At 43.2% G+C, this 25,461-nt stretch overlaps 1 long non-coding RNA gene across 9 annotated transcripts in view; it reads left to right on the forward strand.

Moving 5' to 3' along the window:
- The first annotated feature begins 7,406 nt into the window (after positions 1–7,406).
- Positions 7,407–25,461, forward strand: part of LOC140484548 (uncharacterized) — a 33,385-nt gene continuing 15,330 nt past the window's right edge. For 2 of the 9 annotated variants that reach the window (XR_011962279.1, XR_011962284.1), the window contains exons 1-5: positions 7,731–7,970; positions 8,079–8,185; positions 9,082–9,164; positions 10,792–10,878; positions 25,176–25,283. This is a non-coding gene — a long non-coding RNA (uncharacterized lncRNA). Of the gene's footprint in view, positions 7,474–7,605; positions 7,688–7,716; positions 7,971–8,078; positions 8,186–9,081; positions 9,165–10,791; positions 10,879–14,659; positions 14,765–19,708; positions 19,816–25,175; positions 25,284–25,461 lie in introns of those variants that run through there. The other 7 variants (XR_011962283.1, XR_011962281.1, XR_011962282.1 and 4 more) reach the window with 7 other exon arrangements.

A 25,461-nucleotide genomic window follows, 5' to 3' on the forward strand; every position in this document is an offset into this window, starting at 1 on the left:
TATTTTACTACTACTTTCACAGACCTTTTTGTAAATGGATTGTCCACTGCTGCCCGACTCCTGACCGTATGCTGTTCCATTATCAGGTTATTTTTTTACACAATATCTTTGACAGTCAAGAATTCTTGTTTTCCAATAGTGAGTGGATTTTTCTTCCATTTCTGACAGTCAAATTCTGCACCATTTTCAATCCATATAATTCACATTGTACTCCCTGAAACATCATGTGTATTTCTCCTACAGATACCAGTGATCATTGCCAAAGCCCTGTTGCCTGTGGAGAGGGTGATGTTTGACTTCCTTGTACAGCTGCAGTTTGAATGGTGAAGGTGCTCCCACAATGTGGTTGGGTAAGAGACATTACAGATTATTCACTCAGCGATAGTGAAGAGTAGAAGATATCTGTACAACTCAACATGTTTTTAATTTCACAAAAATATTGAGAACTTTTGACATAAGGCCACAGCTGGAGAATATTATGTCCAGTGACCAAAACCATTGCCAAATAAGCAATTTTTCAGGAATGTCTTAAAGGAAGAAAGCAGATCTTAGAGGGTGGGAATTCCAGACCACGTTGCCTTGGAATCTATAGAAACAGTCACACAGCTGAACTCAAAAATAAACACATCATTGGGAGTCTAAACTAAGTTATTGAGATATGAAAGGGTGTGTGGTGCAGGGAGATAAGAATGATTACAGCCAGGAATTAAGTCAAGAGTGTGAAAGTAAATTGTTGTTGCTTATAAATGGGAGCCTTTTGATGGATCAGCAAGTTCTGGTACAAGTGAGCACTTGGGCGGTAGAGTTTTCAATATTCTGGAGATTATAGGGAGAGTGATTGTGGGATGCTGGCCAGGAGTGGGTTTAGATAATGAAATCTAGAGTTAATAAAATAAATGAATGAGAGTTTCAGTAAATGAGCTGAGACTGTGGTGAGGTCAGGTGATATCACTGAAGTTGAAATAGTGGTCTTGGTGTGGGACTGGACTATCACCCTCCCCTCACCTCTGGAATTCAGCTGTTTGTCAGTTTGTGATTCAAGTCTGTAACAAGATCAGGAACTGAGTGGCCCTGGCAGAACCCAAACTGGGTGTCACAGAAGGTTATTGCTGAGCAGCTGCGTGACAGCACTGTTGATGACACCTTCCATCACTTCACTGCTGAGCGAGTGTCGACTGATGGAGGGAAATTGGCTGGGCTGGCTCTGTCCTGCGTTTTTGCGTTGAACATCCCTGGGAAATGTTCCACAATGTCAGTAGGTGCCAGTGCTGGACTTGTCTTGGTGGGCAGCAATTTCTGGAGCACAGCCATCAGTATTATTGCCACGATGTTGGTCGGGCTGACAGCCTTTACACTACTTCTCCATTTCTTGATCTGATTTGAAATAAGTTTTCAACCAAGTTGATTCACATCTGTGATGTCAGGGACCAATGTAGAAGGCTCATCCACTTGGCACTGCTGGCTGAAGATTGCTGCAAATGCTGTTGTCTTGTCTGTTGCATGGATGTGTGAGACCCCTCCATCAGTAAGGGTGGGGATATCTGTGATGCTTCCTGCAGTGAGTTGTTTAATTGTCCATCACCATTCCTGACCAGGTGTGGCAGAACTGCAGAGCTCAGATCTGAACAATTGGTTGTTGGATCACATAGTTCTATTTGGTGTTGCTTACGCTGTTTGGCATGCAGGTTGGGTAGCTTCACCAGGTTGGCACCACGTTTTTAGTTATGCCTGGTATTGCTCCTGGCATGCCCTGCAGAACTCTCCATTGAACTAGGGTTGATCCCCTGCCTTGATGTTAATGGTTGAGTGGGGAATATACCAGGCCATGAGATTTCAGATTGGGCTGGAGTACAGTTCTGCTGCTGTTTTGGCCCACAGTGAGACAGAAGGGTCAAGAGGGCTGATTGTGTTGTATTTTCCAGTGCATTGGTAGATGTAATGTGGTCCATCCAGTTTCATTCCTTTGTTGAGACTGTACAGTGATTAATACAATGAGTGATTTGATGAGCCACTGTCAGGAATGCAACTTTTAAAAAAAGGTTTTGGGATTTACACATGAAAGAAGTGAAACTATCATGGTATTCGAACAGATGAAAGACTCAACAGACAATCAAGGTATTTTTCAATGTATAATTTCAGTTACATCACACTAAATTTTTGCAATAAATTCTGTGCCTTAGAATTGTGCCCTCCACAATCACCTGATGAAGGAGCGGTGCTCCGAAAGCTAGTGTGCTTCCAATTAAACCTGTTGGACTATAACCTGGTGTTGTGTGATTATTAACTGAGAATATGACCGCACTACTAACAGGGCAGCATGTAAACAGGTTCAGTCCAGTTAATAAATATATTCGGAAGGATTTCCTCCAACTTTGATGACGCAATATTCGCCAAAACCGTCAACTTCAACCCACAATGTTGCTCTTAACAAAAACTTCAGGCTGACACAAAGCTCCCCACCCCACAGCAATGTGGTAACTGGGCCCGGCCCAGGAATTGGAACTGGGACATTTGTGGACTGTGATCTCAAAGGAAGGGAGCAAATACAATTCTGACAGATTAGTTCTCAAAGATGAGTAGCAAGTTTGAGACAAAGCAGGTGGTATGCCGCCTTGCACTTAGCTTAATTGCATTTCTTATTTACAGTCGTGTTTTGCAAAGTATAAAGAACTATGTGTTTGTTTTCCATTGTTGGAGAGTTTTATCCGAGTTGATCACAGTTGCTGCCTCTCGCTCCCCAAGTCAAATCATAGGATCTATAACAAAACAATAAACTGCAGGTGCTGGAGATCTGAATCCCAGAAATAAAGTGCTGGAGAAACTCAGCAGTTCTGAGGGCATCGGTGAAGAGAAAAATAATGTTACATTTCAATTTCAGTGACTCTTCGTCTGAACGGACAAATGGTCATGAGACTTGCAGCTTCCAATGTTTTATTCCCCTCAGAGATGCTGCTGGACCTGCAGTTCTCCAGCACTGTGCTTTCTATAGTGAACTTTATTTACAAAACCGATCAGAAAAATACTAATCTCCAAAAGTGAAAGGTTCATTGCAAACGTGAGCATAGTTTCCACACTTGAGTTACACAAGCACGTCTCGGTTTAAAAACAAGATTTAACTCTCAATAATATTCCATCTCAAAATTAGCCAAGTTACACCAGTAATAAAGCTCATCCACCCAATGAGGCACTTCAGCACAATATCCTGCAGTGTTTCACACAGCCACCTTCACCAAAGAATGATCACATGTCACAAAATTGAAGGACAAGAGCATGTCTCTTTAAAGGAGCTGAAGTCAAACTCAGTTTTTGGAAGGATTTTTATTAAACCTGATTGAACATTTAAATCTAAGAGCATAATTGTTGCTTTTTTAAACAAGGTGTGTGGGAAACATCCCACATCTTGCTAAAGGTTCAGTTCGGTCTGATACATAGAGCCAAAGGTCAAGCAAACATCACACTTTCCATTCACTTCTACAAAGGGCTGACATCACATTTCTTCAGGATTTAAAGTATTTTATAAATTGTTTGTAAAATCATTTGTCACGTTAAAGAACTGAACAATAAATGTCATTGCATGCAATAAGAGTGAAGCCTGTGACAGCAGATTTAGCTATGGAGGGTAGTGTATGTGCTTTCTAAATTCTGGGAGCACTTTGGGAGACTGCTCCCAGATGGTGATAGTGAGCATATTTGGAATGCACTGTTTAGATTTTGGAATCCTTGGGAGAGAATCTGTGGTTTCACTAATACTTGGCTTGCGTTGTTGGTGTACAGTAAGCAATTCATAAAGTTACTTATGCATTGTTGTTGACTACCTGAATGGTATTCAAATCTGCCAGGTTGCCTTCAATAGTGTGAATGCATCTATTGTAAATGTTTGGAGTATTCCAGAATTGCCCAGTGCTTGGCAAATTCAGGGGGGACAAAAAAATCACATTGAGTAATTTGAAATTAAGAATCCAAGAGGATGTAACCACTGAAGTATTCAATTCAAATAGTTAAATGGAGTGCTCACATTTAAAATACCTCTTATCCATAGGAATGGATGGACTGACAGAATTGGGATCAAATTCCTGGCTGGGGAGTGTGAAATGTGCTTTGATAAAGTCACCTGCATTTACCGACAATAATTTGGCAAGCTCGGAAATTTAAAAACAATTCGAGCTTCATTGCTGCTCCAGTCGGGTCACAAGCTCTGTGAAAAAATAACAATGTTCAGGTTTATTGCATACACTCTGAAACACGTGTTCCTTCTACAGATCCTACAAGTTTCCCCAATGAGCATAGTCGATCCAAATGATGTTGCTTACTTTAACCAACTCATTTCTTTCCGAGCCTCAAAAACCTGAAGACTGACCAGAAGCAATTACTCCACATATGTGGGAACATTACCGACGAGGATTTTTATCTTTCAGAATTGACTTCCATATATTCAAAGTCCAGAAAAAATAAAAAGCTTGTTACCTTTTATAGAGGAATGATTCAGTGGGAGTAAAACGCTAACCTTTTCTTGCTTAATAATCAAGCTACCTAAATTTTAAAAATGAACACTTCTTAATAGTTCGCAAGATCCTAATGAAATATTTTATGTGAAACAAATCACATGATACATAGTTATTCAGATAACAAAACAAGTTTGGTCATTGAAGAACCCAGAGGAAAAGGTCATGAAACAATGTGAGTTTGATACACCTCAATAATCATTTCACGTGCATTCTCTGAATAAATTCTCCTTTTCCTCCTCGAAGTATTCAACTTCTTGAATAATTAAGAGAATGAAGTCACAGTTGTACAACACAAAATCAGACCCTTCAGTCCAACTTGCCCATGCTGACCAGATATCCAAAATTAATCTAGTCCCATTTGCCAGCATTTGTTCCATATCCATCTTAAACCCTTTCTACTGATTCAGTTTATTTTACTTTAACAGCACTTGAAATACTGACATTTTTTTTCTCCCAACATTGGTTAAAGAAGTTATAAGTTCATTCATCCAAGTTAATTTTGTAATCTTTCACAAAGAAAAACTGAGAACAACATATAGCTCAGTGCAAAACAAAATAGTGCAGCTGTGCGATATCTGGGAATACTGTAAAGGTGAGGCACTGATACTGCACAAGTTTGTCAGCATGGTTTCAATTATTGACAATAATTTAGTCATGACTTAGCCTTCCCATAGTTAAGGTAAATGTGAGATATCTGAATTTCATGAATTGGTTCCTAGTGCACTTTGATCAATAAAAGTTATTCTTGGTTTAATCTACTCAAAGGAGAAAGTGACGACCAAAGAAGCTGGATATCAGAGTCGAAAAGTGTCATGCTGGAAAAGCACAGCAAGTCAGGCAGCATCCAAGAAGCAGGAGCGTTGATGTTTCAGGCATAAGCCCTTCATCAGGAATCACAGGCTTCAGAAACATAACTGGCATAGACTTATGCCAATACATTTGTAGAAGGGTCAGATTAGAGACTAATTTCAGATTTGGTACCATTCAGTGCAACATTTCAGTATGATAATTACATATGTACCTAAAAGAGAAGTTGTCTAAAATTACAAGCTCTAGGATGATTATAGGATAAACCTGGAAATAAAGCTGGTGACCCAGAATGGCAAAGTGAAGACCCATCAGTATCGCCTTGGGAAGTGTCAAGTAAGAATTTGAGAGCAGAGTTGCCACTTTGGTGTAACCTGCAGTCTGGCCAAATTGCAGCAAAAATCTGTTCAATTTTATCTGCAAACTATTGAATGCGAAATCCTCCTTGCACAATAATGAGGCAGCATTTTGGGATGTCATTTTTAAAATATATTATTTTCAAAGTTACTCACAATTAAGTGTGATCACTTGGTGCTGTCTGCATAACACAGTACGAAAAGGAATTAATAGAAAAAACATTATAACCCAAATTCAGAGTCACTAATTCATTCATATTGCATAGGTCCAGCATTTATAAGTAATCAATTTTTAAAAATAAATACAGATACATTTACTAAGTATATTGGAGTACAGTCAAGCTTCTTACTGAACAGTGACAGGATTGGACAGAGTCCACATGGATTTAAGAGAGGGGAATCATACTTAGCAAATCTACTGAAAGAATCTACAGAGTCGAATATTAAAGTAAGAAATTGCAGGATATTTAGAAAAGCTTATCATTAAACATGGTAGACTGGGTTTTGTGAAAGAGAAACTATATTTGACAAATTTGCGACAGTTCATTGTGGAGATAACAAGCAGGGCTGATAAAGGGCAAGCCAATGATGTCCTGTATTTGGATTTTAAAAATGCAAATGATAAGGTGCTACATAAAAGTTAATTGCACAATTTAGGAGCTCATCGTATCGGCGAAATGTATTAGCATGGACTGAGGATTGGTTAACCTCACTGGCTGTTGCTGAGTCCTCACTTGGAGTACTGTATACAGTGTTAGCTCCCATATTTAATAAAGGATAAACTAACATCGGAGACCATTCAAAAAAGATTCACTTAGCTGCTTTGAGGACAAAAGGGTTGACCGATCAAGAATAGATAAGCAGGGGTCATCTTATGGAAACAAGATTCTGAGGAGCTTGACAGGGTAGATGTTGACTAGATCTTCGAGCACCAGTGAAGTCTCAAACCAGGGGACCTTACAGAAGGGAACATTCATTTTAGAAAAAGGAAAGAATTTTTTTTTCTCAGTGAATGGCGAGAATTTTCTCGCCCAAACAATCGTGAAATTTATATGTGGGAGGGGAATACTTGGGTTACTCTTTGGAGGGTTGTTCTGGCTTGTTGGGTTGAAGGGCCTGTTTCCACACAAGAGGGAATCTGTGATTCTGTCTCAAATTATTTTAAAAGAGGGCAGATAGATTTTTGAAATATTGGCAGTTGAGGGCTATGCGGATCAAGCATAAAAGTGGTGTTGAGGCCTGGGTTGGCCAAGCCATGATCTGATAGAATGGGGGAACAAGCTGAAGGCGATGAATGCCCGACTCCTGCTCCGATTCCTTCAGGCTCCGTTTCATGTTTTTTTTTGTTTCCAAAGAAGAGTGTGATACAATGTGCTAAAGATCTCAGATGTTGTGAAAATGGGGTGTTTATGTACTGGTTCAGATGGCATTAATTCATAAATCACAGCTATACAGTCATGAGTGGGAAGGCAATTCCCTCCATGAATAAAGGAAATCTACTGCAGAGCTCACACACAGGGAATTCCTACCCTCAGTAAACTCTCCCATCACATTACCCAACATATCAGCAAAAGCAGGCCGCACTGCGCATGCTTCAGCCAACAAAGTGACCCGCGGATGACTGATGTCAGGTCCGGACCAATGGAAGGCCGGTGGGCGGAGCTGGTTGACCCAGCGGGATGTTGGTCCTCCAACCAATCAAAGTAAATGAAGGGCGGAGCTAAACTAAACCATGTGATCACCCTCGCGCGCGGCGCAGAGTCGCCGTAATGAATGCTCAGCAAGTTATAGAGAGAAAGGATACGGTAACGAAAGAAATAAACAGGGAAACGGGAGAAAAACTGTGTTGCTATGAGCGGAGAGGTTTTACAAACAAGTTGTGCACATCGGAAAACACAAATTTGAACGTCTCAGTTTGCAGTAAATTCGGAATGGCCTCAGCGCGGCTGCAGACCTGAGTGAGCGCCGCCATCTTTATTCGGGACAACGTGCGGAGCCGCCATCTTTGTAGGGGGCAAGGTGCAGCAAGGCGCATGTGCAGCCTTTCTCTCGTATAGAGTCACTGGGATCACAGCAGCCAATACTGCTCTGATTCACCTCTGGGCTCCCTCATGACCACTTTGTCAATATCTAGCTTCCTTAGTCTCGAACCTCAGTATGTTTACTCCTGTATTATTACTTTTATAGACCCTTTGTAAATGAGTTTTTAACTGCGGCCCAGCCCCTGACCATGTACTACTCTATTATCAGATTACTTTTTTCTTGAATATTTTTGACAGTCAAGAATTCTTTTTTCCAATAAGCAAGTGTATTTTCCTTCCACTTCTGACGATCAAATTCTGCACCATTTTCATTCCCTGTAATCCATTTTGCACTCCCTGAAACATCAACTGTGTTTCTCCTTCCACAGATACCAGTGATTAATGCCAAAGCCCTGTTGCTTGTGGAGAGGGTGATGTTTGACTTTCTTGCACAGCTGCAGTTTGTGTGGTGAAGGTGCTCCTACAATATGGTTGGGTAAGTGGCATTATAGATTATTCATTCAGCGACAGTGATGATTTGAAAATAATGTTCAAATCAACAACAGTTTGTATTTTTATTATCATGCTTATAATTTCTCAAAAATACTATTGAGAACTTTAGACATAAGGCCAGAGATGGAGATATTAGGTCAGGTGACCAAAAGCATTGCCAAAAAGCAGGTTTTGAGGGATGTCTTAAAGGTTGAAAGCAGACCTGTGAGGTTTCAGCTGCGAATTTCAGACCAAGCTGCTTCAGCAACTGTAGAAACAGCCACACAGGTGAAGTAATGAATTAACAAATGGTTGGGAGTCTCAAAGAAAATGGGTTGTCGAGGTCTCAAAGTGTGTGTGGTGCAGGGAGCTAGGGATTATCACAGCCAGGAATTAAATCAAGTGTGAGAGTCAAGAGTCTGGTGCTGGAAAAGCACAGCAGGTCAGGCTGATGAAGGGCTTAGACTAGAAACGTCAATTCTCCTGCTCCTCGGATGCTGCCTGACCTGTTGTGCTTTTCCAGCACCACACTCGATATCTAGGGATGGTGATGGTGGTGTCTGGTCATTGTTTGTAAGGGATGATTCCATGGGTATGACTATGTCAGGCTGTTCCTTGACTCGTCTGTGAGACAGCTCTGCACATTTTGGCACCAAAAACCATATGTTAGTGAGGAGGACGTTGCACCATGGAGAGAGCTGATTCTGTGATTGTAATTTCTGGTGCCTTGTTAGTTGCCAACTGGTCCATCCAGTTTCATTCCTGTGTTGAGACTTTGCAGTGATTAATACAGTGAGTAGCTGGCTGGGCCGCTGTCAGGTTGGCAGGATTTTTTTCGCCATTGACAATGGTTTCATGGAGATCAGCAGATTCCTAATACGTTTTTTTTCTTGAATTCAGATTCCACCATCTGCCAAGATGGGATTCGAATCAGGACTTCAGCCGTTTGTTTTAATATTCTGGGTAAAAGCTAAATACATCAGGTTTGTTCATTCATTTTAAGTATCACTAACCCTGGTTTTGTTTCTTTGTAAAACACTGTCCATCATCCTGTCTTCTCCATCCTCCCCTCCAACAACGAGTGAGGAGCACATGGAGTTTCTGTCACTAAGACTGAGATAATCCGATCAGCTGCTTCTCTCCCTCCCACGAGCCCACTGAGCCAAACTGCCTCACGTGGTGTTCCTGGTTTTGTCCTAAACCGACATCTTTCTCCAGTGTCTTATCAAGCCTTATCAGAGCTCACCTTGACCCTAATCTCACTAAACTCACTTTCCAACTATCTTTCCTCCACTGCTGCCTCGTCACTCCCCCTCGCCAATTCATGGATATTGTTCCTTGTTCTGTCTTTTGGTCTTTTTTTGGTTATGTCCTTCTCTCCCATTTTGTGAAAAACTGATATTTGACCTCACCGTTGTTGGAAAATCCTGCTCCATCTCCACTCTCCTTTTCCCTCTGAGTTGACTGCTGATGTCCTCAAGGGTAATATGTACAGTAATCCTGGGCCACAAGGAAGGGATGCTGTGAGTTTCTAACTTAAACTGATAGTGACAGATTTTATAAACTTGTATTACGGGATATTACAGGTGGACATTCTTTTGGTAATCTGAGTAAATATTCTGCTAAACTCTGATTGAATTACTCAGTATATCAGGATCTGGATATTCGCATTGTGTGTGTGAGTATTGTGTTCCAGATCAATCCCATTTGCTGCTTAAAAATTCTCCTTTGAATCATCGCATTCTCTCAAAAGGTCTCCCCAAACCTTCAATGTGTCATGTAATCCTTTTATGCTGACCTGATGAGTGTAAGGTTTATTCGAATGTGTAATTTTTGTATAAGGATTTCTCAGAGAGGGAGCAGAATATTCTTAAAGGGGAGAATAACCATTTTGAGGGGAGGCTGTTGTTTATTGGTATCAATGACATAGGAATAGAAGAGTTCACATTATTGGATCATTGGAATCTCTTGTGGGGTAGAATTGACCTCCATCAGAAGGATGGATTGTACTGGTACTGGAAGGGAACAGTTGCTAGTGCTATTCAGGAGGCATTAAACCAGTGAAGGAATGTGGGTAAACCCAGAGAGAGAGTGAGGGAAGAGCTCAGTCTGACGCTGGTACAGTTCAGACGTCAAACAGTCAAGGCACAGAATGAGCAGTTACTCTGCATTTATTTCAATGCAGGAAGCCCGATAGGTCGGGCAGATGAGCTCAGGGTATGGTTTTGAACATCGCACTGGGGTATTATAGCAATTACAGAGGCATGACTTAATGATGGATGGGACCAGCAGCTTAATGTTCCAGTGTACAGATGCTATAGCAAAGATAGAAAGGGGGCAACAGAGCAGGGGGAGAGGTATTTTTGATAAAGGATAACATCACAGCTGGGCTTCAAGAGGGTCTTCCTGGGAGGACATCCAGGCAGGTTATACAGGTGGAACTGAGAAATAAGAAAGGGATGATCTCCTTATTGGGATGGTACTATTGACCCCCCCCCCTTCCCCAATAGTCAGCAGGGAGTTGAGAAGCAAATTTACTAAGAGATCACTTATCTGTAAGAACAGTATGGTTGGGTACAAGACTTGACCTTCTTTGTTATTCATTCACAGGATGAGGGTATCACTGGCTGGGCCCAAAGGGCAGTAAAGAATCAACCACATTGCTGTAGGTCTGGAGTCACATGTAGGCCAGACCAGGTAGGGATGGCAGATTCCTTCCCTGAAGGATATTAGCGAATCTGATGAGGTTTTTTTTCGCAATAATCAACAATGGATTCATGGTCTTTAATAGATTCTTAATTCCAAATTTTTATTGAATTCACAGTCCCCTGTCTGCCGTGACGGGATCCAAACCCTGGGCCCCAGAACGTTACCTGGGTGTCTGGGTTATCGATCTAGTGATAATCTCACTAGGCCATTTGGAAGGGTGATTGACTGAGATATCCGTGGGGCAGCACATCAGCACCAAAGATCCTATGGTCTCTGTGGAAGATAGAAAGTGTTGGTGAGGGAGCTATATCCCCCGTGGTGGGGTCTGACTGTAGATAGCAGACATAGCAGAGGTTAATGGAAATTAGTGGGTGGCAGGTGAGGACCGGGGGATTATATTCTGATTGTGGTTGGAGGGTGGGGGGAAGGCAGAGGTACAGGAAGTGGAGGATATGTGTTGGAGTGCATTGTTGATCAAGTGGGAGGGAAATCCGGTCCTTGAAAGAGGAAACCTTTCTGGGATGTCCTGGAGTGGAATTGCTTCTCCTGGGAGCAGATATGGCAGGGACAGAGGAATTGGGAGTACAGGATCAAGTTTTTACAGGAGTATATTCGAAGGTAATCAGGAGAGCAAAAAGTGGACTTGAAATATCTCTAGGAAATAGTTTAAGGAGAATCCAAAGAGATTCTACAAATACATTGAGGATAAAATAATAAGCAGACAGAGAACAGGACCCCTTAAAGATCAACAAGGCCATCTATGTAACAACAGGAGGTGGGAGAAATACTATGCTATTCTATTCCAGAGAGTTTGGAGAAATAAATAGTGATAACTTGAAAAGTGTCTATATTACAGAGGAGGAAGTACTGGATGTCTTAAAACAGTGGCAAGGTGGATAAATCCCTGGGACCTGATCAGGTGTAACCCAGAAATTTGTGGAAAGCTAGGAAGGTGATGGCAGTGCCCCTCCCTGAGGTATTTATATCATTGTTTGTGACCGGTGAGGTGCTGGAAGATGGGTGCCATTATTTTAAAAAGGTGGTAAGGAAAGGCCAGGGAACAGGAGAACAGTCAACCTAACGTCAGTGGTAGGTAAGTTGTTGGAAGAGATTCTGAGGAACAGGATTTACATGTATTTGGAAAGACAAGGATTGATTAGGGCTCGTTAACATGGCTTTGTGTGTGGGAAATTCTCTCTCTCTAACTTGATTGAGTTTCTTTGAAGATTTTTTTTAGATTAAATTACCTACAGCGTGGAAACAGGCCCTTTTGGCCCAACAGGTCCACACCAACCCTCCGAAGAGTAAGCCGATGTGGCAAAGATGATTAATGAAGGCAGACCGTGGACGTTGTCGATATGGACCCTGAACGATGTTCCACATAGCAGACTGGTTAGCAAGGTTAGATAACCTGAAATGTTGGGAGAACCAGACATTTGGATACAAAACTGGCTTGAAGGTAGGAGGCAGAGGGTGGTGATGGAGGGTTGCTTTGTGGACTGGAGGCCTGTGAGCAGCATTGTCCTGCAGGAATGGATATTGGATCCATAAATAAATGACTTGGATGTTCATATATGAGATATGGTCAGTGGGTTTACAGAAGACACCAAAATTGGTGGTGTAGTGGACAATGAAGAAGGTTAGTTCAGAATGCAACAGAGTCTTGACCAAATGGGCCATTGGAGCAAGGAATGGCAGACTGGGTTCAATTTAGACAAATGTAAGCTGTTGGAGTTTGGAAAGGCAAATCAGAGCAGGACTTTTACACTTAATGGTAAAGTCCTTGGGAATGTTGCTGAACATAGAGACCATGGAGTGCAGGTTCATTGTTCCTTGAAAGTAGAGTCGCAGGTAGGCAGACTAGTGAAGGTGGAGTTTGGTATGCTTATATTTATTGGTCAATGCTTTGAGTTCAGAAGCTGGGACGTCAAATTGTGGTTGGACAGGACATCGATTAAGCTATTTCAGGAATTATGTTTTAAGTTTGAAATTCCCTGTTCTGGAAAGGATGTTGTGAATCTTGAAAGAGTTCAGACAAGATTTACAAAGACTTTGCTCGGGTTGGAGGATTTGGGCAACAGGGAGAGGCTGAATAGGCTAGGGGTTAATTTCCCTGGAGAGTCAAAGCCTGAGAGGTGACTTCATGGAGATTTATAAAATCATGAAGGGCATGGATAAGGTGAACAGCCAGGGTCTTTTCCCCCCAGTTAGGTGGGTTCAAAATAAGATCACATGGGCTTAAGTTGAGAGGGCAAAGATTAAAAACGGATCGAAGGGGCAAAATTTTCAAGCTGTGTGTGGTGTATGTGTGGAATGAGCTGCCAGATGAAGTAGTGGAGGCTGATACAATTACAACATTTGAAAGGCATCTGATTGGGTACGTGAATAGGAAGAGTTTCCAATGATATGGACAAATAGCTGGCAAATGGGGCTCCATTTGTTGAGGATTCCTCGTTGTCATGGACAAATTGGACCAAAGGTCTGTTTCTGTGCTGTACATCTCTATGACACTAATAAATGAAAATAAGATGTGTTCCTGTTTTGTGGAGAGCTAGCAGAAGCACAGATAATTGTCCTTGGAGCTGAGAAGGTTAAGCAGTGATTTTGACCAGGTGCAAATTTGTTCCTAGGATATCTAATCTGCAGAGAGAGGGGAATTGTTAACAATGTCACAATTTTAATAACTATTTTCAGGTAATTGGCAAATAATGTGAATATGTGAACATTATTTTATTCAGTAAGTTCTGAGTATCTGGAACAGTCTGAATGGCAGCTGGAGACAGACTCAGCAGTTATTCATAAACAGATTTGGAATCTTACTTTTTAAGGGAAAATTTGGGGGTCTATGGGCAAATGGGAAGGGAATTGGGACAGAGTTGCAGCATCTCCAGAGGGAGAGTGTACATCCCAAATGGGCTGAATAGCCTCAGCCCCTGTGCTCTGTGATACTGCCCCATTGACTGTGAATGTTGAAGCTCATCCCAGGGCAGAGAGAGGGAGGATCCCACCACTCACCTCACAATGGGCCTCGATGATTGATGTCAGCGCAGGACAATAGGGGGCAGAGGGCAGTATTGAGTGAATGAGGGCATCCTCAAGGCTGGAACTAAAGAAAGGCACATATCGCAGAGATCTGAGAAACTGGAGGACATGAGATAGGGAGCGTTCTGTGGCTGGTGAGGAATTATATAAATAAGGAAGAGTTGTGAGGCTGGATGAAGTGACAGTGATCGGGAGAGTTGAGGATAGAGGAATTTAGAGTTATTGAGGATTAGAGTCATAACGTTATACAGCAAGGAAACAGGCCCTGTGGTTCAACCAGTCCATGCCAACCATAATTCCAAACTGACCTAATTGTACCTGCCTCCGCTTGGTCCACATCCATCCCAATATTTCCTAGTTATGTACTTATCTGAATGTTTTTTAAATATTGTAATTGTATTCACAGCTACCACTTCCTCTGGAAGTTCATTCCACGTGTGTAATTTTTTTTTAAAAACCCGAATGTCTTTCCTCAAATCTTTCTAATTTCTTCTCAAAATGAATGCACCGGAGTTTTGAATCCCCCTCTCCCCCGGCCATTCACCTTATCTACACTCTTTCTGATTTTGCAAACCTCTAATAAGGTCACCCTTCAACCTTGTGCACGCCAGTGAAAAAAATTCCCAGCCTATCCAGCCTCTCCTTAGAACACAATCACTCCATTCATGGCAACATGCTGGTAAATCTCTTCTGAACCTGCTCCAATTTAATATCCTTCCTATGACAGTACAACCTGAACTGGACAGAGTATTCCAGAAGAGGCCTCCCCAACGTCCTGTACATCCTCAACATAACGTCCCAACTCCTGGACTCAAAGTTCTGAACAATAAAGGTACGTTTGCTAAGCACCTTCTTAACCAACCTGTCTACATGTAACACAAATTTCAAAGACGTGAAGCCCTCGGCCTCATTGTTCCCATATCACTACTGAAGGCCCTACTTTTATTGAGTGTAAGTCCTGCCCTCGTTTGTTTTGTCAGGATGTTATATTTTGCATTTATTCCAATCAAAAAAATTTTTGAGTATAAAGGCAGTAGGAGTATAATTAAGAGGGAAATCAGGAGGCAAAAAAGGGACGTGAGATAGCTTTGGCAAATAGGGTTAAGGATAATCCGAAGGGCTTTTGTAAATACATGAAGAAAAAAAGGCTAACTAGGGAGAAAATAGAGACCCTCAAAGATCAGCAAGGCAGCCATTGTGTGGAGCTGCAGGCGATGGGTGAGCTAGGAAACAAGTATTTTGCATTAGTGTTTACTGTGAAGAAGTACATGGGAGATAAATGGTGACATCTTGAAAAATGTCCATATTACAGTGGAGGAGGTGCTGGATGAGTGGCTAAGGAGCTGGTGCAGGGGAAAAGGATTCACGTTTTTTGGATCGTTGTGATCTCCTCTGGAGTAGAGTTGACCTGCATAAGAAGGATGGATTGTACCTGAATTGGAAGGGAGGGAGACTTGCCAGTGATACTCGGGAGGCATTAAACCAGTGAGGGAGTGGGTGTAAACCCAAGAAGATAGTGAGAAAAGAGGTATGTCTGAGGCTGGTACAGTTCAGAAGTCAAATAGTCAAGGCAGGCAAGGGCAAGGCACAGAATGAAGACGGACTGAGCAGTTGCACTGCATTTACTTCAATAGAAGACGCCTGACAGGGAAAGCAGATGAGCTCAGGGTATGGTTTTAAACATGGCACTGGGGTATTATAACAATTACAGAGGCATCACTCAGGGATGGATAGGCCTGGCAGCTTAATGTTCCAGGGTATAGATGCTATAGCAAGGATAGAAAGGGGGATAAGAGAGGAGGGGGGAGTGGCATTTTTGATTCGAAATAGCATTATGTTTTTGCTTAGGGAGGATATTCCTGGGAGTATGGTCAGTGAAGTTATTTAGGTGGAACTGGGAAATGAGAATGGGATGATCACCTTATTGGGGTTTTCTGCATGGATTTCGGCTGGGCCCTCTGGTTTCCTCCCACAGTCCAAAGATGTGCAGGTTGGGTGGATTATCCAGGCTGAATTGCCCACAGTATTCAGGGATGTGTAGGTTGAGTGGATTATCCAGTCTGAATTGCTCATAATGTTCAGGGATGTGTAGGTTGGGTGGCTCTGGGAAATGCAATGTTACAGGGGCAGGTTTAGAGGCTTTCAGGGTCAGTATCAATGTGATGGGCTGAATGACCTGTTTCCACACTTGGGATTCTCTGATAATTCTATTTTTAAAATAGTTACAGAAAATAATATACCAGATATAAACTTTAAGGTTCTGAATTGGACAAAGGCCAATTTTGATGGCACAAGGCAAGAACATTCATCTGGCCCCTCAAGCCTGCTCTACCATTCAATAAGATCAGGGCTGATCTTTTCATGGCCTCAGCTCCACATTCCTGCTCTCTCACCATAACCCTTAATTCCTTTCCTGTTCACAAATCTACCTTTTGCCTTAAAGGCGTTCAAGTTGATAACGTGAAATGCTGCACTCGGCAGGGAATTCCACAGATGCACAACCCTTTAGCTGAAGAAGCTCCTCCTGAACACAGTCCTAAATCTGCTCCCCCTTATTTTGAGGTAATGCTCTGTCGTTTGACCAGCCCCCAGTGGAAATAGCCTCCCTGCTTCTGTCTTATCTACTCCCTTCATAATTTTATTTTTTCTGATGCAACCTCCCATTCTTCTAAATTACAATGACTATAGAACCAGTTTTCTCAATCTCTCCACATACACCAATCCTCTCAACTCCCAACTCAAACTAGTGAACCTCCTCTGTACTCCCTACAGTACCAGTACATCCTTGCTAATGTAAGGGGACCAAACCTGTACACAGTACTCCAGGTGTGGCCTCCCCAGCACCCTGTACAGCTGCAGCATAACCATCCCTCTAGCAATGAAGGACAATATTCCCTTCACTGCCATAATTACCTGCTGCACCTGCAAACCAACTTCCTGTGATTCATGCACAAGAACACCCAGCTCTCTCTGCACAGCAGAATGCTGCAAGTTTTCACCATTTCGTCATCCAGATTTCTGTTCATACGACCAAAATGGATGACCTCACATTTCCCAACATTGAACTCCATCTGCCAGACCCTTACCCACTCACGTAACCCATCTGTATCCCTGTGCAGACTTACAGTGGCCTCTGCAGACATTGCTTTACCTCATCTTTGTATCAAATGTGAACTCTGACACCGTACACTTGGTCCTCAACTCCAAAACATTTGTGTAAATTGCAAACAGTTGTAGTGCCAACACTAATCCAAACACCCGTTCATCCCCATTCATTATTTTTTGCTGGTTAACCCATCCTGTATCAATGATAATTACCCATAATGCTGTGCATCTTTACCTTATTCAGCAGCCTTTTGTGTGGCAACTTATCGGATACCTTCTGGAAATCCAGGTACACCACATCCACCGAGTGTGCCTTGTCTAACGCACTCGTCGTATCCTCAAATAATTCCAGTAAATGCGTTCTACATGACCTGTCTTTCCTGAATCCATGCTGTGTCTGCTCAATGAGACAATTTCTACCCAGATATCTCACCACTACTTCCTTGAGAGGTTCAAGCATTTTCTCCATTACAGAAGTTAAGCTAACGGGTCCTTTTGAAAAATAGTGGCACCACATTTGCAGCTTCCAGTCTGTCAAATCCATCCCAGAATCCACCAAATTTTAGTGAATTTTCACGAGTCTATTTGTTATTCCCCCCCCCCCCCCCCCCCCCCCCCCCGCCATCTCCTTTAGTCCCTGGGATGCAATCCATCAGGGCCTGGAGACCCATCTACCTTTAGGCTGTTATCTTTCCCAACATTTCCTCTTTACTGGGAATGATTGCCTCTCTGTCCTCATCTGCCATTGCCTCCATAGGCCTGCGACAATAAGAGTATATAGATAGAATGTTCCTGTTAAGGCCAAGGCTGGTAGGTGTACAGAATGCCGCCTGTTGAAAGAAATTGAGGGCCTGGTCAAGAAAATGAAGTAGGCGTATGGCAGGTAGAGACAGCTGTGTTTGTGTAAATCCCTAGAGGAGTATAGGGGCAGTAGGAGTATACTCGAGGTAAACCAGGAGGGCAAAAAGGGGACATGAGATAGCTTTAGGAAATAGGTTTAAGGAGAATCAAAGGTGATTGTACAAATACACTAAGGACAAATGAGTAACCAGGCAGATAATAGGTAACTGCAAATCAAGGCTGTCTGTGGAATCGCAGGAGGTGAGAGAGATTCTGTATGAACGGAGAGGTTTTACAAACAAAATGTGCACATCGGAAAACACAAATTTGAACATCGCAGTCTTGTGTTTTCAGTAAACGGGGAATTGCCTCAGTGTGGCTGCAGGCATGAGTGCGCGCCGCCATCTTTCTTTGGGGCAAGAATTCACTGGACACGTGCAGAGCCACCAGCTTTGTAGGGGGCAAGGTGTAGCCAGGCGCATGTGCAGCCTTTCTCTGGTACAGAGTCATTGGGCAGGATTTACACAGAGCACATTCAAACTCCGAGAAATGGATGTTTATTTCTGGATTTGTTTCATCATTCATTTAAATGATTTGGTATCGTAAATGAGTTTGCAGGTCATACAAAATTAGAGATATTGTGGATAATGAAGAAGGTTACCTCAGATTACAATGAGATATTGATCAGATGGGGTTTAATTTAGATAAATGTGAGGTGCTGCACTTTGGAAAAGCAAATCAGGGCAGGACTTATACACTGAATGACAAGGCCCTGGAGATGTTTGCGGAACAAAGAGACCTTGGACTGCAGGTTCATAGTCCTTGCAAGTCAAGGATAGGATGATGAAGAAGGTGTTCAGTATATTCTCCTTTATTGGTTCGAGCATTGAGTATAGGATGTGGGAGGTCATGTTGCTGTACAGGACATTCGTTCGGCCACTTTTGGAATAGTGTGTGCAGTTCTGGCCTGCCTCCTATCAGAAGGGTGCTGTGAAACTTGAAAGGTTTCAAAAAAGACTGACGAGGATGTTGTTAGGTTTGGAGGATTTGTGCTACAGGGTGAGGCATAAAAGGCTGGGGCTGTTTTCCCTGGAGTGCCATAGGCTGAGCGGTGATGTTATGGAGGTTTATACAATCATGAGGGGCATGAATAGAGTAAATGAACAAGGTGTTTTCCCTGGAGTGGTGGTTTCCAGAAGTAGAGGGCATTGCTATAGGGTGAACGGAGAAAATTTCAAAGGGGCCTAAAGGACAACTTGTTCATGCAGTGGGTGGAATGAGCTGCCAGAGGAAATGACAGAGGCTAGTACAATTAAAACATGTTAAAGGCATCTAACTGGACATATGATATGATTAGGAAGCGTTTCCAGGGATATAGGCCAAGTGCTGGCAAATGGGAATAGACTAGGTTCGGATACCTGTTTGGCAAGGATGAGTTAGACTGAAGGGTCTGTGTCAGTGGTATACATCTCTCTGACTGTGGGATCATAACAGCTTATACTGTTCTGCTTCATCTCTGGGCTCCCTCATGACCACTTTGTCAATGTGTAGCTTCCTCAATTTCGAACAATGGGTGTATTTTTGGTCTGTTTGGTTTTTTACTATTATTTTTACAGACATTTTTGTTAGTTAATTTTTCACTGCCGCCCAGCCCCTGACCATGTGTTGCTTATCAATATTTTCCGGAAAATCTTTAACGGTCGAGAATTCCTTTTTCCAATAAGCAAGTGTATCTTCCTTCCAATTCTGACTATCTCATTCTGCACCATTTTCATTCCCTGTAATCCATTTTGAACTCCCTGAAACACCAACTGTGTTTCTCCTTCCACAGATACCAGTGATTAATGCCAAAGCCCTGTTGCCTGTGGAGAGGGTGATGTTTGACTTTCTTGTACAGCTGCAGTTTGTGTGGTGAAGGTGCTTCCACAATGTGTTTGGGTAAGAGACATTACAGAGTATTCATTCAGCAACAGTAAAGATCTGAAGATAATGTCCAAATCAACAACAGTTTGTATTTTTATTATCATGCTTATAATTCCACAAAAATATTATTGAGAATTTTAAACATAAGGCCAGAGATGGTGATATTAGGTCAGGTGACCAAAAGCATTGTCAAATAAGCAGGTTTTGAGAAATGTCTTAAAGGAGGAAAGCACACCTGAGGGGTTTTGGCTGTGAATTTCAGACCTTGTTGCTTTGGCAACTGTAAAAGCAGCCACACAGGTGAAGTAATGAATTAACAGATCATTGGGAGTCTCGAACAGAATGGGTTGTCGAGGTCTCAAATGGTGTGTGACGCAGTGAGCTAGGGATGATCACAACCAGGAATTAAATCAAGGGTGAGAATTTTAAATTGAGGGATATGGGCCGGATGCTGGCAGGTGAGACTAGATGGAGTTGGGATATCTGGTCGGCATGGACGGGTTGGATGGAAAGGGTCTGTTTCCAAGCTGTACATCACTGTAGCTCTATGTTGTTGATTATGAATATGAGCCTTTTGATGGATCAACAAGTTTTGGTACAAGGGAGTACTTGGGCAACAGAGATTTAGTTTTTCTTGAGATTACAGGGAGATTAAATGTGTGAAGCTGGCCAGGAGTATGTTTGGATAATGAAGTCTGCAGATAACACTAGGTGGATGAAAGTATATGAGCTGAGAGAAGGGTGGAATCAGCTAGAATTAGTGGCCTTAGACTGGGACTGGACTGTCACCCTCTCCTTGCCTCTGGGATTCAGCTGGTTGTCAGGTTGTGAATCAGGGCGGTAACACAATCGGGAGCTGAGTGGCCCTGGTGGAGCCCAAAATGAGTGTCACTCAGCTGGCTGTTGCTGAGCAGCTGCTGCTTGGTAGCCCAGTTGATGACATCTTCCATCACGTCACTGCTGATCGAGTGTGGACTGATAGATGGAAATTGGCTGGGTTGGATTGCCCTGTGTTTTTGTGTTGAACATCCCTGGGCAATGTTCCACATTGTCGGTAGATGCCAGTGCTGGAGTGGTACTTGGCTTGGTGGGTGGCAAGTTCTGGAGCACAAGATATCAGTATTATTGCCAGAATATTGGCAGAGCCCATAGCCTTTGCACTACTTAACTATTTCTTGATGTTATTCAAACTCAACCGAACTGGCTTAAACTCACATCTGTGATGTTAGAAACCACTGGAGAAGGCTAAGATGAATCATCCCACTTTGCACTTCTGGCTGAAGATTGCTGCAAATGCTGTCATCTTATCTGGTGCATGGGTGTGTGAGGCCCCTCCATCAGTAAGGGTGGGGATATCTGTGATGCTTCCTGCAGTGAGTTGTTTAATTGTCCATCACCATTCACAACTGGGTGTGGCAGAACTGCAGAGCTCCGATCTGTTCCATTGGATGTAGGATCACTTAGCTCTGTTGCTTGCTGCTGATGCTGTTTGATATGCAGATAGTCCTGTTTGGTAGATTCACCAGGTTGGCACTTCATTTTTAGCTATGCCTGGTGCTGCTCTTGGCATGCCCTCCTTTACTGTTCATTGTGATGGGTGAGAGCGGGATTTACAAACCCATGCGATTACGGATTGTGCTGGAGTACAGTTCTGCTGTTGATGTCCCACAGTGCCTCAGAGATACCCAGTTTGAGATCCTACATCTCTTCAAAGTCTATCCCATTTAGAACGGTGATAGTGTCACTCAACACGATGGAGGTTTTTCTCAACTTTAAGCCAAGACTTTGTCTCCAAAAGGAATGTGTGATGGTCACTCTCACTGATACTGTCATGGACAGATGTATCTGCAGCTGGTCAATTCATAACAATGAGATCAAGTATGTTTTTCCCTCTTGTTGGTTCCTTCACCACCCGCTGCAGAATCAGTTGAGCAGCTATGTCCTTCAGGACCTGGCAAGCCCAGTCAGTAATTCTGTTGCAGAGTTAGTCTCGATTGTGGACATTGAAATCCTGCACCCAGAGTACGTTTGACACCATTTTACTTCCTCAGTGCTTCCTTCAAATGTTGTTCAACATGAAGGAGAACTGATCCATCAGCCAAGGGAGGACAGTATGTGGTAATCAGCAGGAGCCCTGAGACTTCCTGGTGTCCGGAGTCAATGCTGAGTACTCAAAGGGCAAATCCTCCCTCTCTTGTGCCACGACCACTGCCTGGTCTGTCCTGCTGGTGGGGCTGGACATATCCAGAAATTTCAGGAGAAAGTGAAGACTGCAGATGTTGGAGATCAGAGTCAAGAGTCTGGTGCTGGAGAAGCACAGCAGGTCAGGCTGATGAATGGCTTAGGCTCGAAACATCGATTCTCCTTCTCCTCGGATGCTGCCTGACCTGTTGTGCTTTTCCATCACCACAATCTCAATATCTTGGCATGGTGATGGTGGTGTCTGGTCATTGTCTGTAAGGGTTGATTTCATGAGTATGGGTATGTCAGACTGTTCCTTGATTGGTCTGTGAGACAGCTCTGCACATTTTGGCACCAAAATCCAGATGTTAGTCTGGAGGACGTTGCACCATTGAGAGGGCTGATTCTGTGGTTGTTTTAAATGGTGCCTTCTTAGATGCCGAGTGGTCCATCCAGTTTCATTCCTGTGTTGAGACTTTGCAGTGATTAATACAGTGAGTCGCTTCCTGGGCCACTGTCAGGTTGGCAGGATTTTTTTCGCCATTGACAATGATTCCATGGAGATCAGGAGATTCCTAATTCCAGTTATTTTTTCTTGAATTCAGACTCCACCATCGGCCAAGATGGGATTCAAACCAGGACTTCAGTCGTTTGTTTTAATATTTTGGATAAACGTTAAATACATTAGGTTTGTTCACTCGCTTTAAATATCACTTACCCAGGTTTTGTTTCTTTGTGAAACACTGTCCATCATCCTGTCTCCTCCATCCTTCTCTCCAACAACAAGAGTTTGGAGCACATGGAGTTTCTCTGTCAGTAAGACTGAGATAATCCGATCTGTAGCTTCCCCACTAGCTCACTGAGTCAAACTGCCTCACGTGGTGTTCCCGGTTTTTGTCCAAACCTACATCTTTCTCCAATCTCATCTCATGTCAAGCCTTATCAGAGCTCATCTTGACCCTTTACCCTAATCTCACTAAACCATCGACTTTCCAACTCTCTTTCCTCCTCCTCCTCCTCAGTCCCCCTCACCGATTCACAGACATTGTTCCTGTTCTGTCTTTTCTGGTTATGGTCCTTCTCTCCCATTCTGTGAAAAACTGACATTTGACCTCAATGTTGTTCGAAAATCCTGCTCCATCTACACTCTCCCTTTCCTTTCTGAATTCCTTGCAATTGGTGACCCTCATGGATCTATCCTTGGTCCCTTCTGTCTCTCACCTACATACTGCCAGGAGGTGACATTGTGCAAAAGCACCATGTTGGGTTTCACATGTATACTGACGATGCCCAGTTCGCTCTCCCCATCATCCCTCTCCATTACTCCACTGTTACTCAGTTATCAAACTGCTTACCACACTCCCACTACTCGATGAGGTGCAGTTTCCTCCAATGAAACATTGTAGTGGTTAAACCCGTTGCCTTACAAATTCCTTTCCCTAACTGCTGAGTCTCTCCCTCTCACTGGGAACTATGCAGCAGAACTACACTCTTCACAGTATTGCAGTTATATCTGACGCGAAGCTGACCTTCTAATCAGACATCTACACAATCCAAAACACCAGGAATTCCAATCTCTAAACCGTTGCTTGTCTCCTCCTCACCCCAGCTCCATTGCTACTGAAACCCCTTACCTGTGTCTGTGTTGCCTTAAACTTGACGAATCCAAAGCAGAATCCTTGATTCTGTGACTGGCTCAGAATCTGGTTTCAGACTCCCCTCTCAGTATTTACCCTCAAACACATCAGTATATATTCTGTCAAACCCCTTAAGAATCTGATGGTGCGGTCTGATTGTACGTGGTGGAAATGGCAGAGGATGATGTGTTGTATCTGGGTGGAACGTAAGGACTTGGAGGGGGGTGGGGGGGCGTTCTATCCTTGCTGCAGTTGGAGGTGTGGGTTTCAAAGGCAGACGTGCAGGAAGTGGAGGAGATACATTGGATGATATTGACCACATGGGAGGGGAAATTGCAGTCTTTGAAATACGGGGCCATTTGGTATGTTCTGGCCTCACTGGAACACAGCGGTAAGCATGAGATAGAGATGTTCAGGGTCTATTTTTGCAGCAGAACATAGATCATCAGTCGCCTTTTCCGCCACCTCCATTGAGATGCTGCCAGACACAGGTTCCTGTCCTCTCCATTAACAGTTATGCACACTCCCAGCCAGATCGTAATCCACTCCTTTTTCTTTCCAAATGCTCCAGTCTCTCTTTGGGTTCTGTCCCTCCCTGTTATTTACTCTCTAACCCCTATCTTCTGCAATACAAAGATCAGCAGGTTAGTTGAATTGGCCAAGCTAAATTTCCCATAATATTCAGGGATGTGTAGGTTAGGTGCATTAGTCAGGAGAAATGTAGAGTAATAGGGTAGGGGAATGGGTCTGGGTGGGATACTCTTCGGAGAGACGCTGTGGACATTTTGGGCTGAATAGCCTGTTTCCATGCTGTCAAGATTCTAATTTTCCCAGCTCCCATCGGATCTGAGGAAGGGCCACTGGACAGATTTCTGTTCCCAGATGCTGCCAGACCTGCTGAGATTTCCCAGCACCTTCTGCTTGTTGTTCCTGATTGACCCCATCCGTACACCTTCCGGGTTTGATTCAGACAGGGGGAGGATCCCACCAGTGACCTCACAATGGGGTCCAGCTGATTGATGGCAGCTTCAGACCAATAGGAAAAGGTGGTGGGACTGGTGGACCAAGTGGAACCAGCTGGTCATCCAAACAATGGGAGTGAATGAGGGGTGTGGCCAATGGGATGACACGTCACCAGTAACTCGGCCGATGCAGTGCCACGTGACTCTGCAGTTGGTGAATGTGGGAGATGCAAACAGGGAAGGGAAGAGTGGCCTCGGGGACAGGGAGATAATGAGTCACTTTAGACTGGGAAGTTTTAATTACACTCTGTGCGGTTCATAAGTCTGAATTAGAAACTCTTAGTCCTGCGTTTGCAGCAGATGGGAAAATGGCTGCGGCCCTTAGGCAGTGATAGGCCCTGGGATATGGCTGCCATCTTTATTGGGGGCAAGGTACAGTGAGGCGCATGTGCATGTTCCCTTCCTAGGATTGGGGGGGGGGGGGGTGCGATTTGAAGAGAGGTATTTACACATCAAGCACATACCAAGAGAAAAGTATGTCTTTATAATCTTCCTGCACTGACTGTGAGTTTTGTTTTGTGAATTCATTTCATAGGATATTAAATCAGAATAATTGAGGCTGGGATCTCAAAAGCAAGTTTTTACAGTCAATGGAGTCATCAGGATCTGAATATCATTGGCATTTAACTGTGGAAGGAGAAAGGTTTGTCTGATCTGTTTGTGGGAAAATATCTCCAATATTTTTGTTAAGCAGAAAGATGTACAAATTCATGGTTGGGTCACCCTTTGGGTATGTGCTCTGTTCTGGGCTCTGCAGCAGAGGAAGGAGGTATTGGCCTGAAAGGGAGCACAGATTTATCCAGATTACACCTCGTCTCTTT

The sequence above is a fragment of the Chiloscyllium punctatum genome, chromosome 13 (assembly GCF_047496795.1).
Source record: "Chiloscyllium punctatum isolate Juve2018m chromosome 13, sChiPun1.3, whole genome shotgun sequence".
In the NCBI taxonomy this organism is placed as follows: domain Eukaryota; kingdom Metazoa; phylum Chordata; class Chondrichthyes; order Orectolobiformes; family Hemiscylliidae; genus Chiloscyllium; species Chiloscyllium punctatum.